General features: G+C 61.3%; 1 protein-coding gene across 1 annotated transcript in view; it reads right to left on the bottom strand.

Annotated features, from left to right (window-relative positions):
- Nucleotides 1-778, bottom strand: part of HMGA1 (high mobility group AT-hook 1) — a 5,574-nt gene extending 4,796 nt beyond the window's left edge. The window contains exon 1 of the mRNA XM_026053268.1: nucleotides 761-778. The gene's annotated coding sequence lies outside the window, so the exon portion shown is untranslated. The remainder of the gene's footprint in view (nucleotides 1-760) is intronic.
- Between the last annotated feature and the right edge of the window lie 12,735 nt (nucleotides 779-13,513).

The following is a 13,513-nucleotide window of genomic DNA, read 5'->3' as shown; positions in this document are numbered from 1 at the left end:
CAAGGCCCCCCGCGCCCTGCCCGGCTCCCGCGCGCCCTGCACATGTCCCAGGCCCGGCCCCACGTGCCGCGCGCTCCGCGCGGCGCCCAGGCCCGGCCCCGCGCACCGTGCGCGGCCCCCAGGCCCGGCTCCCCGCACCTTGCCGGGCTCCTGGTCCCGTGCACGGCTCCCAGGCCCGGCCCCACGCGCCGTGCTCGGATCCTGGACCCGCGCACCCCGCACGCCACCCAGGCCCGGCCCCATGCGCCCTGCGCGGCTCCTGCTGCCCAGCCCGCTGCAAGGCCCCCCGCGTCCTGCACGGGCCCTGATCCCACGCGCGGGTCCCGGCCCCGCGCCCCCCACCCGGCTCCGGGCCTCCCGCACCTCCCCCAGCCCCACGCACCGGGCCCGGGGGCGGCCCCGCGTGGCTCTGGGCCCCACGGGCTCGCAGCGCGGCCCGGCCCCACGTGCTCTGCCCGCGCCCCGCGAGCCCCGACCGGGCCCACGCGGGGCACCGGCCCCAGCGCCCCACGAGCCGTGGCGGGGGGTGGTCCCGCCATCCCCCGGGCCCCGCATCGCCCCGAACCGAGTGAGCGGCGCCAAGTCCGGCCGCGCCGCGGGCCCATCAGGTGCACGGCCCGTGCGAATAATAATAACAAATATCATCATTATTATTAATAACAACAAAACGCACCACCCGCGCGTCCTTGCAAACAGCGAGCGAACCAGGGGTGCCGGCAGCCCCAAATCGCTCCCCAACCCCCGAMAAGCGAGCACTCACAGTCAGCCTGGTCTCCGAGCCGGGGCTTTAATTTTTTTCCTCCTCTTTTTTTCTCTTTATTTATTTATTTTTCCTTCCCGGCGTGTCTTGTGCTGGGAGCGAATTAAAGCCCCCCCCTCCTGGCGGCTGCTGCTCGCAAATGCGGATCTGAAAGGAGAAGCAGAGAGAGAAGGAGAGAGGCAGCAGCTCAACACGCATCCCCGGCGCGGCCAGGCCCCCTCCGATTTATACAAATAAATTAAAAAAAAAATCGCTCCGGGAGGAAGGAAGCTGGCTCAAAATCATCTGCGGGGAGCGAAGAAAAAAAATATGGAAAAAAAAAAAGGGGGAAGAAAAGGAGGAGGAGGGGGAAAAAAAAAAAAAAAAAAAAAAAAAAAAAAAAAAAAAAAAAAAAAAAAAGGCGATCTCCAAGCCTTACTGGAGGGGATCCAACTGCTAAAAATAGCCAAATCACACTCGAAATTAAATAAGGGCGAGCAGGAGGGAGCTCCCGGCGCGGCGGAGCGCGCAGGGGAGGAGCYGCCTGCATCACGGCCGGGGGCGGCGGCGCCGGGAGCGATAGGTCGGTTCAAAGAGCGGCGGCGGCGGCGATGCGGGACCCCGGGGCGCGCTCGGTGCCGCGGGCGCCCCGCGGGATCCCTGGGGGTGCTTCACCCTGCGCGCTCCCTTGGCATGGGTGCCTTTAGCGCTGGCTCCTTTGGGGGCTGCTTCACCGTGTACACTCCCTTGGGGTGCCCTCTTTCAGTGCTGCCTCGCTTGGGGTGCCCTTCTTCAGTGCTGCCTCTCTTGGGGTGCGTTTCACCCTGTAGACTTCCTTCGGGTGCCCTCCTTCAGTGCTGCCTCCCTTGGGGGGTCCTTCACCCTGTGGGCTCCCTTGAGGTGCACTCTCTCTGTGCTGGTTCCTTTTGGGGTGCTCTTCACCATGTGGGCTCCCTTGGGGTGCCCTCACTTGGTGAGGGCTTGTTTGGGGTGAGTTTCACACTATGGGCTCGCTTGGGGTGGGTTTGCTTGGCTTGAGCAGCACCCCCTGGGCTGGCTTGGRGTGCACTTGCTGAGTGCTGGCTCCCTTGAGGTGAGCAACACCCCACGGGCTCCCTTGGGGTGCGCTCACCCGCTGCGGGCTCCCCTGGAGCGAGCAGCACCCCAGATGTTTGCTCAGGGTGAGCAGCACCTCACGGGCTCGCTCAGAGCGGGCCTGCTTGGTGCGYGCTCGCCCAGGATGAGCAGCACCCTGCGGCTTCGCTTGGGTGAGGGGGGGTCGTTCAGGGTGATCAGTACCCCYCACGGGCCTGCTTGGTGCTCACTCAGGGTGAGCTTGCCCAGCATGAGATAATAATAATAATAATAAAAATAATAATAATAATAAATGGGGGGGCGGGGAAGAGAAGGGAAAAAAAGGCAGCATTTTGGTACTTTGTGCTATTTTAAAACTGCTCCCTGGACTGTTCCTGGCTGAGACGCAATGAAGCTGTCCCTGCACCCCCAAAACCAGCCTGTGAGCTCTGACTGCCCTGCAAAGCCGGGAGCTGGATTTGCCCTCTGGCCCGGTGTTATTAATATCCCTGGGTGTTTATCCCGGGGGTGGTGAGCAGCTGTAACTGGAGAGGGGTGCCAGAGCCGGAGCTACCGCTCTGGAGCTTGCGCTGCTTTTTTTGGGCCTGGAAAAGAGAAAATGAAGGGAGAAATGGGGGCTTTGGGGTTGTTTTAGTGCTTAGGGTTGTTATTGGACCCTGGGTTTCGATAGTGGCCGTGCTGAGGGGTGGGACGGACAGACGGACACAGCCGGGCCTTTGTTTCGCTCCATCTTTTGTTTCCCTGCGGCCCCGTTGCCGGAGCCCCATGTGGCTGCGCGGCTCCATCTCTGTAATTTCATTAGCAGCTTCTGMGCAGAGGTTTGGGGATGCAGGGTCCTGAATCCTGCTAATAACCTGGGAAAGGGGAAATTCAGCTGGCATYTTTAATCAGAAAATATCCCAGCCCAGATTGCTGGTAATCGGGAGCCCACCGGGCTACCTGGAAGTTTTGAGAGTTTTGTCACCTCCGAATCCCCCTTGAACAGCAGTCGATTCCTGCTGCYGGTTCGGGGCCTTGCAGAGATGCATGTGATTATCCCGATTTCACGAATGGGAAACACGGATTGGAGGCTGTGAGACTTGTTGGAGGCCAGGCCACGTGTTGGCAGCCAAGAGGGAATTAGCGGTGGCCTCCAGTGCTTGGGAAGCCACTGTCTGAACGTCCCCTCCCTGGGGACCTGCCGGGTCCTGCATCCACCTGGACGGCTCCTTCCCGCGGATGCCAGCCTTTGGATGCAGATGCAGGTGGAGGTGTTTGTTGGTACCTCTGATAAAAGCCAGCTCAGGGTGGCTATTGTGCTTGCTGCGGTGCCACGGGCGCTGCTCCGAGCGGGATAAATTTGRAGGGAGGGAAGGGATGGGGCAGAAGGAACTGGAGCACGGGTGCCCTTTGTACCTGGAAAGCAGTGGCCAGATCCACTGGGACCGAGCCAAGCCCATCAGGTGCTGCCTTGTTTGGAAAGCTGTGCCGGGAAGCGGCCCCTGGGATATGGCTGGCTCYGAGCTTGGAGCATCCAGAGGTGGGAGAAAAATAACCCTGCAGGGCGGCTGGATGCGCTCCCTGCTCTGAGGGCTGGGCCAGGGCTTTGTTGCCCCATGATTGCAAAAGCTGAGGTTGTTTTCCCACTTTTTTGTTTGTTTGCRTTAGAAATGTTTTTAAAAATATTTTAAACGCTTCTAGGACCCTGTGCTTTGAGGGGTGTGCAGCTGCTACATATGCAATGACCACATATACCCACTTATATGTATAGGTGACATGTGTATGCATGCACAGCCCTAGCAAAGGGCTAATTCCACTAAGGGTTTGGCAGACGGGCGTCCCGGAGCCCCAAAGTCTCATCTTGCCCCCAGCTTTGGCAGGGTGCGGGAAGGCAGGTGTCCCAGTGTCGGGACTGGGAAGCGGCTCCGGCTCCCGTATCCGTGGCCAAGGGGATCCCGTGGGAGCTGCACCTTGGCCTGCGCCTACTTCTTCCCTCCGCTTTTCCGGGGCAGGAGCAGCTCCCGCTGCCGGCGTCGCTGCTGTTCTGCTGCGCGGTTCCTCCCCGCGGCCTCATTTCRCAGCCCCACGCGGGGGGCCGGGAAGCCGCGCGCTGCTCCGGCTCCTGGAGCACAATGGCCTTTTGTGTGCCGGAGCATCCCGCCATCCCGCGCTCCCAGTAACATGAGCCCTGCGGCTCCCGCTCCGGAGCAGGGAGATGCTGGGGCAGCCCTGCTGGGCCAGGACCGTCCTGTCCCCACCTGGGCACCCGGCACCTTCCCCTTGGCACCTCATTGACCCCGAGCAGAGCAGCTGGGGCTGCCACGGGGCATCTGGGGTAAAACCTGGAAGTTTGGGGCAAAAAAAAGACCTGCTAACGCTCCCCAGAGCCCCTTCTGCTCCCTGCCCCGGGGGCTGACAAAGGAGGGTAGGAAGGGCAGTGGAGGCGACACTGTAAATCACGAGCGGCGCCTGTGCCGTGGGGTCGTTAACCATGGACCCGCTGTTGGCTCGTGGGGAGTCTGCCCGGGATTAATCCAAGGGCTTGAGTGCAAGTGGCAGAGCACGAGAGCGGGAGGTGCCGCGGGGACACGGAGTGAGGAATGAGGACCCTGCCCCGCCGGGGACCGCAGGACACGCAGCGTGAGGAGCCCCAGAGAGGGAGCTCCAGGAGCTCCAGGTCGCCCAAGGAGCTCCAGGTGCTCTTGCTTCCATGGGGGATGTTTTTATTCCCCTTTCCAGCTGAGTTTGGGCAGGAGCGCGGGGAGGCTTTGGCTCTGCCTTGCTGCGCGCCTGCCTGGGCAGGTGCACCCATCTGCATGGGTGCCTGCGTATGCACCCCATGCATGCCTATGTACTGGGGGCAGTTCTGGGCTCCTCAGCACGAGAAGGTTGTGGAGTTTCTAGAGAGGGGCCAGCGYGGAGCAGCAAAGATGATTAAGGGACAGGAGCGTCTGTCATACAAGGAAAGACCAAGCGAGCAGGGTCTGTTCAGCCTGGAGAAGAGAAGGGTGAGAAGGGATCTGATCAACATGTACAAGTACCCAAGGGGAGAATGTAGGGAGGAGGGGGGCAAGCTCTTCTYGGTGGTGGCCAGTGACAGGACAAGGACCAATAGGTCCAAGTTGAAACCCAGGCAGCTCCATCTCCACGTGAGGAAGAACTTGGCTCTGAGGGTGCCAGAGCGCTGGCACAGGCTGCCCAGGGAGGCAGTGGAGTCTCCTTCTCTGGAGGTCTTCCAAYCCACCTGGATGTGACCGGGTGCCCYGTGCTCTGGGTGTCCCTGCTGGAGCAGGGGGCTGGACTGGATGATCTCCAGAGGTGCCTTCCARCCTCAWCCATCCTGTGATTCTGTGGTACGTCTGCACCCCGTGCGTGCAGCTCCCTGGGGCTTAGCTCGCTGCTGGAGACGCGGGTTCCCTGGGGCAAAGGGGAGGCAGCGCCTTGTTGGGTGTCCAGGAAAACACCCGCCCCGGCCAAATTCCCTGACACTTTCCCTTTTACTCAGCTCCCRTTGGAAAGGTGCCCAGGCCCCGGGACTTCCCTTGCTGCCCGTGACTCAGGTGCTGGTCACGGTGGTGACTCATGAGGGAGGGGACGTGTCRTGGGCTACACTTGCTGCCTGTGACCTGCAACGCCCCAGGGATCTGCTGGAAATAGGGATGAGGGGAAGCACGGGAGATGTAGGGCAAGCGGTGGGGACCTGCAGGTGGGAATTGCTGGCGCTAAATAATTAATTTGCAATAACCCTTTCATGGAGTCACATCCGCACCCTGCCCCCAGCTCRCTGTCCAGGCAGTTCCCCTTCCCCGCCAGCCCATCAGGAGCGCTGGGATTTCCCCTCGGCTGCCCCAGTGGATCTTGTCACCTCCAGTGGATTTTACTGGGTCYCCAGTGCCTACAAAATAGTGCATTTTGGGGAGAAAAAAAAAAGAAAAGCCAGACTTTGCGGCAGATGGGCAGAATAAGAGAGAGAAGTGGAAACTCCGGCGACTGTGGTTGTCGCCCAGCCCGGGGCCTTCCGGAGAGACCTTGGGGACCGAGGGGACAACGAGCGCCCCTACGGCGGCGGGGTCGGGACGGCTGCGCAGCGCCCGGCGCCACCGCGGTCCCTTGCTGCCATCTAATGGGCACGGGGAGGAAAAGCCGGGATGCGCTGGGAGSGGTTGGGATACGCTGGGAGGCGCTGGGATGGGGGTCCCCGTCCCGCTACGGGGCTGGTGGYCCGCGCTGCGGCTGGGTAGGGGCCCAGGCGTCCGGCCCGCCCCGCTGCCGCGGAACGCAGCGCGCCGCAGGGACACGCGATGTTTTATTTACAGYAGTTTGTTAAAAGATTAATTTGAAAACGCTACCAAAGTGGCCCCACGTGGCGAGGATGCTCGGGCTTTGCCGGCCCTGTGGGGCGGCCGCCCAGCACGCGCTGCCAGGGGGTTTGGTGGCCGCGTGGTCACTGTTGGGATGCGGCAGTGATGCCCGGGATGGAAGGACAGGGGATCCCATGGGATTTGCGGATGACGGCRTCCTCCCCTGTCCCGTCGATGAGAGCTGCAGCTGTGCTGCATCCGGGAGAAACCCGCGCTGGCCTCGGCTGCTGCAYGCTGCCGGCAAGGCGGCGTTTGGCTGCAAAGAGTTGAGCCATGAATATTTTATGCCTGAGGAGGATACCTCTTTCTGGAGCCTGTCGGATGAATTATGGAAGAGGTGGGAGGAGGATGGGAGAGTCGTTCCTGCTGCCCTGGCCCCCAGTGCTGTCAGACAGGGATGGGGATGCTCCTGTACCAGGGCTGGCTCCCTTTTGCCCTCTTTGCATTAGTTTTGGGGTTTGCCAAGGGTGACAAAACCCACTTAGCCCTGCGGTAGGTCCCTATTTCCCCCTCTCCTTGCAGGGATGGGGTTACTGGGGCTGCTCTGACTGAAGCATTGCATTAGCTGAGCACTGGTGTGACGAGTTGCAGCCGCTTTAAGGAGTGATTCAGGATTTTGCTGTGGATGCCGGGCACCATCCCACGGGGATCTGGAGCTTCCTTGGCTCTGGCAAACGCTGCTGGATATGATTCCCGCCCCAATTCCCGAGGCATCGCTGTGCTGGAGCACACGGGTCTCACTGCCCCGAGCAGAGGGACTGAGGCAGTGTGGATGATGCCGTGAGTGACACGGAGCCTGTGCCCAGCGCCACTTTGGCGCCTGCGCTTTTATTAGAAAGTTGGCTTTATTATTTAATCAAGCCAAATCCCCCGTTGCTGGAGCTTCCGTGGCCTGATAATGTGCCAGGAAAGATGGATCCCGGCGGAAAAAAGAGCAGCTTTTGCTGGTGCTTTTGCCTGACCAAGCTCTGAGTCACGCTGCATCCACCTGTGCACTGAGCTGTGCCGGCCTCTGCTCTGCCCCTGGATGYGGTGCAGGGGGGTAAAGCAGCCGGTGGCTTTTGGGGACACCTCTCTGCTCAGCGCTGACTCTTCTCCCTGCGCTTTTGCCATTAGGTGGAAGTGTTGCAACGGAGAAGAGAAGCCGTGCGCTTCCCGCTCCGGCTCCCAGCTCCGGCACAGCCAAAAGGGCTGCAAAAGCCGCGTGATCCCTTTGTCCTCTGGAACCATGGGGCTGGAAAGGGCTAGTGCTGGAAGGGAGCAAAGGCAGGGGACGCTACTGGGGGCTAATTCCAGATGGGAGAGAGGAGAAATCCCTGGAGGGCAGCCCCACTTGTGCTGGTAGTTCCCAGTTCTCCAGCAGGAAAATCACTCTTTTTGCTGGCCAAAAAGAGAGGCCTGGAATGCTGCAGCCTTCACCATGAGGAGGAGGAGGAGGAGCTGCTGGCCTGCGAAGGAGCAGGCAGATCATCCCTCTTCCATCACCAATACTGTGAGCCCGGATGGGCTTTTTATTTTTTCCCCTTCTTTAAAATGCAACTCTTTCCACAGAAGCCGGGTTAGTCATGAAGCGTATAATGAGTTTTAAATATATATAAAATGGTCTGACATTCGGCATCCCATTATCCCCCCGCTCCTCGAGAGAGAGGCAGCCGGGATGCGTGAGCCTGGCTCCAATAGGAAGGCAGTGGGCCCCGTGTTCGCACTCCGAAATATCCATATCCATTACCCATATTCATGTGCTGCTTGTGTGTGGGAGTGTCTCCGGCTTGTGGAGAGAAAGCCAAGCCTGGATGGCTTCACTTATTTATTTATTTTTAAATATTGTTGGCCTGTTATTTATGTTTTATGCACACCAGAGTCTTCTGCTTGCTTTTATTTGAATGCTCTTTTTTTTTTTAAAAATATTATTATTATTTTAATGTTTAATCCTTTTGCGTTAAGGATGTATTTGCCTTCCCACCTGGATGGGAATTCTATTAGTGCCCAAAAGGAAGGGGTCGTAGGCTCTGTCGTGCGCAGGTTCTCCCGGTGGGAGCAGCCTGGGAAGCGGATGGAGGAGGTGGTGGCTCGGCCATAAATAATTCAGGTGCCTCTGCAGAGCCGGAGTGTCCGGTCTGCGAGATGCGGTTTCATGTTTTCCTATATTCAAAAGAAAAAAAAATGGCAAAGCAGCAAGGGGACAGCGCAGGGGACGCGGTGACCTTGCCGGCTGCAGGGGAGCGCGGGCGGGAGGAGGCTGGATGTGGCCTCTACTGGATTTGTAAATCCCACCGTGCTCCCAAAGCTTTCCCGTGCTCCTTGGGACGTTCCCAGGGCCTCTTCCCACTCCCTGCTGCCTCTCAGATGGTCCCTTTCCTGAGATCTTGCTGGTGTTGCCTGAGTGAGCCGGTTTTTATGGATGAATGGTATGTCAGCATTCCCGATGGCCTCAAGCTGATGATGGGCAACGTGGCCCCGCTGGGAAACTGCTGCTCCTGGGTATTTTTGGCAAGGCTGGCAACACCCTCGTGTGGGTGGCGCACAGACATCGCCACTTGTTTTAACATCAGGTTGGTGCGCAGGGGTTCACCCGAGCGCAGGGCTTCACCCGCGCGCTTCTTGCCCGCGTGTGCACGCGGCGCCTTTGCAGGCTCGGAAAGGGCCCAAAACGGGGCCGGGATGCGCGGGCGCCCGCGCGCTGCTCCCGCCGCAGGGTGACGGGCGCTCTCGCTTACCCTGACGTGCATTTCCCTGGCTCTTCCCCTAGGCGAAGCCGAGGCCGCGGATGCTCCTCGCCGGGCCGGGCTTTGCCGCGGTGGCTGCAGGGGCAGGAGGAGCAGCCGGGTGGGTCTGTCGCACACAACCGGGTCCCATGCAGGACTCGTCCCGGTTAGCTGTGGACTGGAGCCGTTCATGTGCCAGTGGTTATTCCCAGACACTGTGTTTTTCCAGGATGCAGGAATCCACACACAGCACCGGCTGCTGTGGCAAAAGCTGCAGAAGGGGGAGCCCGGCACCCTGCATTATCCCATGCCCAAACCTTGGGGATCTCCAGGTCGAGGGTCCTGCAGTGCTTGGCACGTGGTGGCACCTTTGCAGCAAACACTGAGATGGTGACAGGGGGAACGTGGCCACCTGGAGCCCTTTGGGGTCTMGGAGGTGGCAGTGCCCAGATGATGGGTGATGGCACCTGTCTGGATGGGACAGGAGGGAAGGATGAAAGGATCGCCTGGAGAGGAGGGAAGGGCAGTTAAGAGCAGAACATGTCCTGCTGTGGAGCGGAGGCCGCACAGGGAGAAGCCATCAGGGAAGCAGGGAGAGGGGGGCCGGGTCCACCCTTCTGCTGCTGCCAGGAGCCCCCAGAGCCCCAGACATCCCAGAACCTCGTGGTCCCCAAGGCCTGTGCTGTCCCAGAGCCCCGGGTGACACCGGCCCTGGTGTCCCAGCCCTGCTGGGGACGTGGCCAGCGGGGAGGGGGGAGCCACTCCCCGGTGCTGGGGGGCTATAGAGTTAGGCCGGGGTCCCCGGGGGGTGTCAGGGCGCCCCCCCCCCGTGCCCTCCCGCCGCGGTGCGCTAGTGCTTTAAAAGGCTGGCAGCGGCGGCGCCGGGCTTCCCAGCGCCTCTTCATGCAAAACTTCCCCGGCCCTCCTCCTCCTCCTCCTCCTGCTGCTGCTCTTCCTCCACCTCCTCCTCCTCCTCCTCCTGCTGCTGCTGCTGCTGCTGGCGGCTGCGGAGCGCGGCTGGTGCCGCCCGGCTGCGGCTCTCGGGGCCGGGCCGGGGCCCGGGGCTCCCCCCGCCGCATGAGGCAGCGCCCCGCGGGGCTCCCCGCGCCCCCCCGCGCCCCCCGGCCGCCAACTTCGCCGCGCGCTGCCCGCGGTAAGTGCAGGGGCTGCCCGGCCCGCCCGGGGCTGCGGGGTGGGGGGACCGTCCCCGCGAGGAGCCGCCCGTCCCGGCGCCGCAGCGCTCCGGACCCGCCGCTCCTCCCGTGATTTATTTATTTATTCCCTTTTTATTTTCTTTTTATTTTTTTTTTCCTTTGCGGGGGGGCTGCGACACCGGGGGCTGCAGCAGGGAGCTGCTCCCCTGGCAGCCCCCTCCTCGGGAGGGTCCCCGCGCTCCCCCTCGTTAACTAATTGCATTATTAATAGTTGCGCGGCCGCAGCGCCCCGGGCGCTCCCGCAGCGTCGCCCGCGGCTCCCGCGCTCCACCCGGGCTGGGGGCAAGAGAGATTTCCCCCCTCCTTTTCCTCTCCTTTTCCTTCCTTAAGGAAAGCCCCTCACCGCGGCGCTGGGTCCCGCAGAAGGGTCTGGTGGAGGAGACCCCGGGTGCGGGCAGGTGACAGCTCTGGGTCCCCGCTGTCACCGCGGGGGCAGCGCGGGGGGCTCGAAGGGGAAGGAAAGGGGCTGAGAACAGGGGTGAGTGAGGGGGCTTTGGTGGGGGGTCCTGTGGTCTGGGGCTGCAGCCTCCCCAGCTGGTGGCAGCCCCGGGCCGGGGCAGGATGCCGCTCCATGCTCATGCACACACGCTCATTCCTGGATTTATCTTGCTCCTTTCCCTCTCTCCAGCACATCCTCGCTCTCCCRCTATCCAGCGCTTGGGGCGAGAGCTGCTCACGCTCCTTGTGCCGGGTCTCCAGGGACCCTGGCTGCCGTGGGAAAAAACCGGAGCGCTCTCCCACAGCCCCCCCGGGCACGGCCTTGCTATGCACCACTGCAGCCTCCTCCTCCTGCTCTGTGCCCGCTGTGATGAGTTTGCCGTGCTCTGCTTGCTGGGTGGTTTCCTGGTTGTGATGAGTTTGCCATGCTCTGCAGGCTGGGCTCTTTCCCCGCTGTGATGAGTTTTCCGTGCTCTGCAGGCCAGGCTGTTTCCCTGCAGGCTGGGGGCTATTGGGCTCTGCTCGCCATCCTGGCTGCGCTTCCAAGGCTGGAATGAGTCATCGCGGCTCTGGGATGCAGGGGGGGCACGTCCGAGGCCAGCGCTCGGGGCGAACGCGGCCGCTGGCCCCCGGTGCTGAGGGAAGGGATCCGATCTGTTGAATGGAGCCAGGGAGCTCGGGAAGATGTCGAGAGAGGTGCCAAAAGCAGGGCGCGTTTCCTTGCTTGCTCTTCTCTGCATCGGGAGTGTGTCGGGAGCGCGCTGGGCATGGTGCTCCGGAGCGGCCGGCTGGGAGCTGCAGCCTCCCTGGCATCTGTCACCTCATCCATGCTGAAATCCTGGCCGTGGGCGCCGGTTCTGGAGGCTCCTCGGCTGGGTGCTGRTGCTGGAGGAGCTGGAGCCCCTGGCACACCCCTGAAAGGGCTCTGGGCTCAGCTCCCTGCTGGGGTTGGGGCCCCCGCTGCCCCCCAAGGGATGGGGGTTTTGGGGAGGGTTTTGCGCTCTCTGCCCCATCCTGGCTGCATCCTCATCCTCAGCGCAGCCCCCCAGAAACGGGAGTCACGAGCCTGGACTTTGGCCCCTCCTTGACTGCAAGCTCAGGCACCCCCTTTCTGCCCTTCCCAGGGTGGCAGCAGCCTGGGGACGAGGCAGATCTGAATTATAACCCGTGGCTCCGATTCGGTGCCCTCTCTGGGCATCATCTCTCCATCTTTGGCTCTGAGTCTCATCCAGGGGTTCCCTGTGCGGGGGTGACCGTCGCTGCGTGCGCTCGGAGCTCACTCGCTCCTGCAGCCGCTGCCGTCCCGCTTTGCCGGTGACAGACRCAAAACTCATTGCAGGGTGTCTGCGCAGGGCCAGGGCTGCCTCCTTCCCTCCATCCTTCCCCATCCCGGGAATCCTGTGTGGAGCCCCTGGTGCTCTCCGGGCACCGCTCGCCAGGGATTAGCACTGGCAAGGGGGGAGGCAGCCTGCGTGCTTGCTTGCAGTTAGAAATGTAGATACATAGATATAAATATATATATATAGTGTGATAAATATTCCCTGGCGCTGCTCTGCAGCCCGGGTGGAGCTTTCCCCATGGATCTGAGGAGCCCTTTTCAAGGCACTTGGGCAGGCGCTGGGTCAGGAGGAGGGGACGGCGGCTGCACCCAGAGCCTGGCTGGCTTTTGCCCCCCAATTTGGCCCAAAGCTCTTTTTGGACCAGAAAGATATGGGGGCCTCGCTCCTCTGGGACCTGGCGAGTGCATCCGAAGATCCTGGTGTTGGCAGGACCTGTGTCTGGAGAGGTAGTGATTGGCTTTTTGGGTTGGGATTAGGGAAACACTATGACCAGTGCATCGCGCTGGTGATTGCTGCATGGTGTGGGGGGTGCAGCTTCCTTAAGGAGTCAGGTGTGTTCTCCTGCTAAAATCTACTTCCCGGCCTCGCTTTCCTCCTAGGCAGGTGRAAGCCAAGGCGCTTGACCTGAATGCTAAAGGTTTTGCCCAGCAAGAGCAAACACGGTCTCTGCTCTCCCTGTCTCCATCTCAGCTGCGCTTTGCACAGCCTGGGCAATTAAAAGAGGGAAAAAAAGCAGGAATAGGAGCCGAGGCAAAGTTCCCTGCAGTAGCTTGCGTGTGGGGGAGGCGAGCGTGGGCTAATTGGGGTATTGTGCTGCGCTCCGGCGGGCCCCGCTTGCCGCAGGATTCGCAGGTGGGCAAAGAAACGGCCTTGATTTTCCACGAGCCGCCGGCGGACGTGCCGGGATTCCGGGCTGCGCGGCAGGATGTGGACTGTGGGCTTGGGGTGGCCAAGCACGAGGGCTGGGGCTGCGGGGGGTGGCGGGACACCTGGGACCCCCTGCTCGRATGGTCTTGCTGGTGAGGGGAAATTCTGCAAAAATAAGGAGGGGAAAAAAAAAAAAAAAAAGAAAGGAAAATCAAGTGCAGTGCGTGGCCGGGAGGGGATCCAGCTCCATCCTCTGGAGATGTGCGAGCCCCTGGAATAGCGTTGGATGCTCCGTTTGCTCTGAGCCCTGCGGAGAGCAGATCCCGCTGCCTGGGGCCGTGTCTGGGTGCGAGTGTTCGAGAGCTTTGCCGGCCTTGGCCACGTTTTGATGCACGTTTCCTTGCTCGGCTGCACCTCACTTGTTGCAAAGGTGCAATTTTTTGCTCCAAAATCCCTGGGGGGATGCGTCCCCTTGCGAGTAGAGCTGCCGTCCCTGCGCGGTGCAGGGGACGTCCCCTTGCAGACATGGGACCGATGGCACAGGGAAAAGGCTGTTCCAGGGGGATCTGGCTCCCGGGGACGTGGAAACGTTGGCCACTGCTTGGAAAATGGGTGAATTTGCCTCCTTTTGGGTTGCAGTTTCCACCCCATAGGCGCACGCATGATCTCTTGGGTCACATCCCTGCTCCCTGCGGAGCTTGGTGCTCGCTTCCTGCCCACCACGGTTGTTCCACCTTGGGCTCCTTCCCGCTCCGTGATCAAAGGTGGCACAGAG

Source organism: Nothoprocta perdicaria, unplaced genomic scaffold (genome assembly GCF_003342845.1).
Source record: "Nothoprocta perdicaria isolate Ctin4 unplaced genomic scaffold, notPer1 scaffold_97, whole genome shotgun sequence".
NCBI lineage: Eukaryota > Metazoa > Chordata > Aves > Tinamiformes > Tinamidae > Nothoprocta > Nothoprocta perdicaria.
This window is presented reverse-complemented; position numbering and strand designations above follow the sequence as displayed.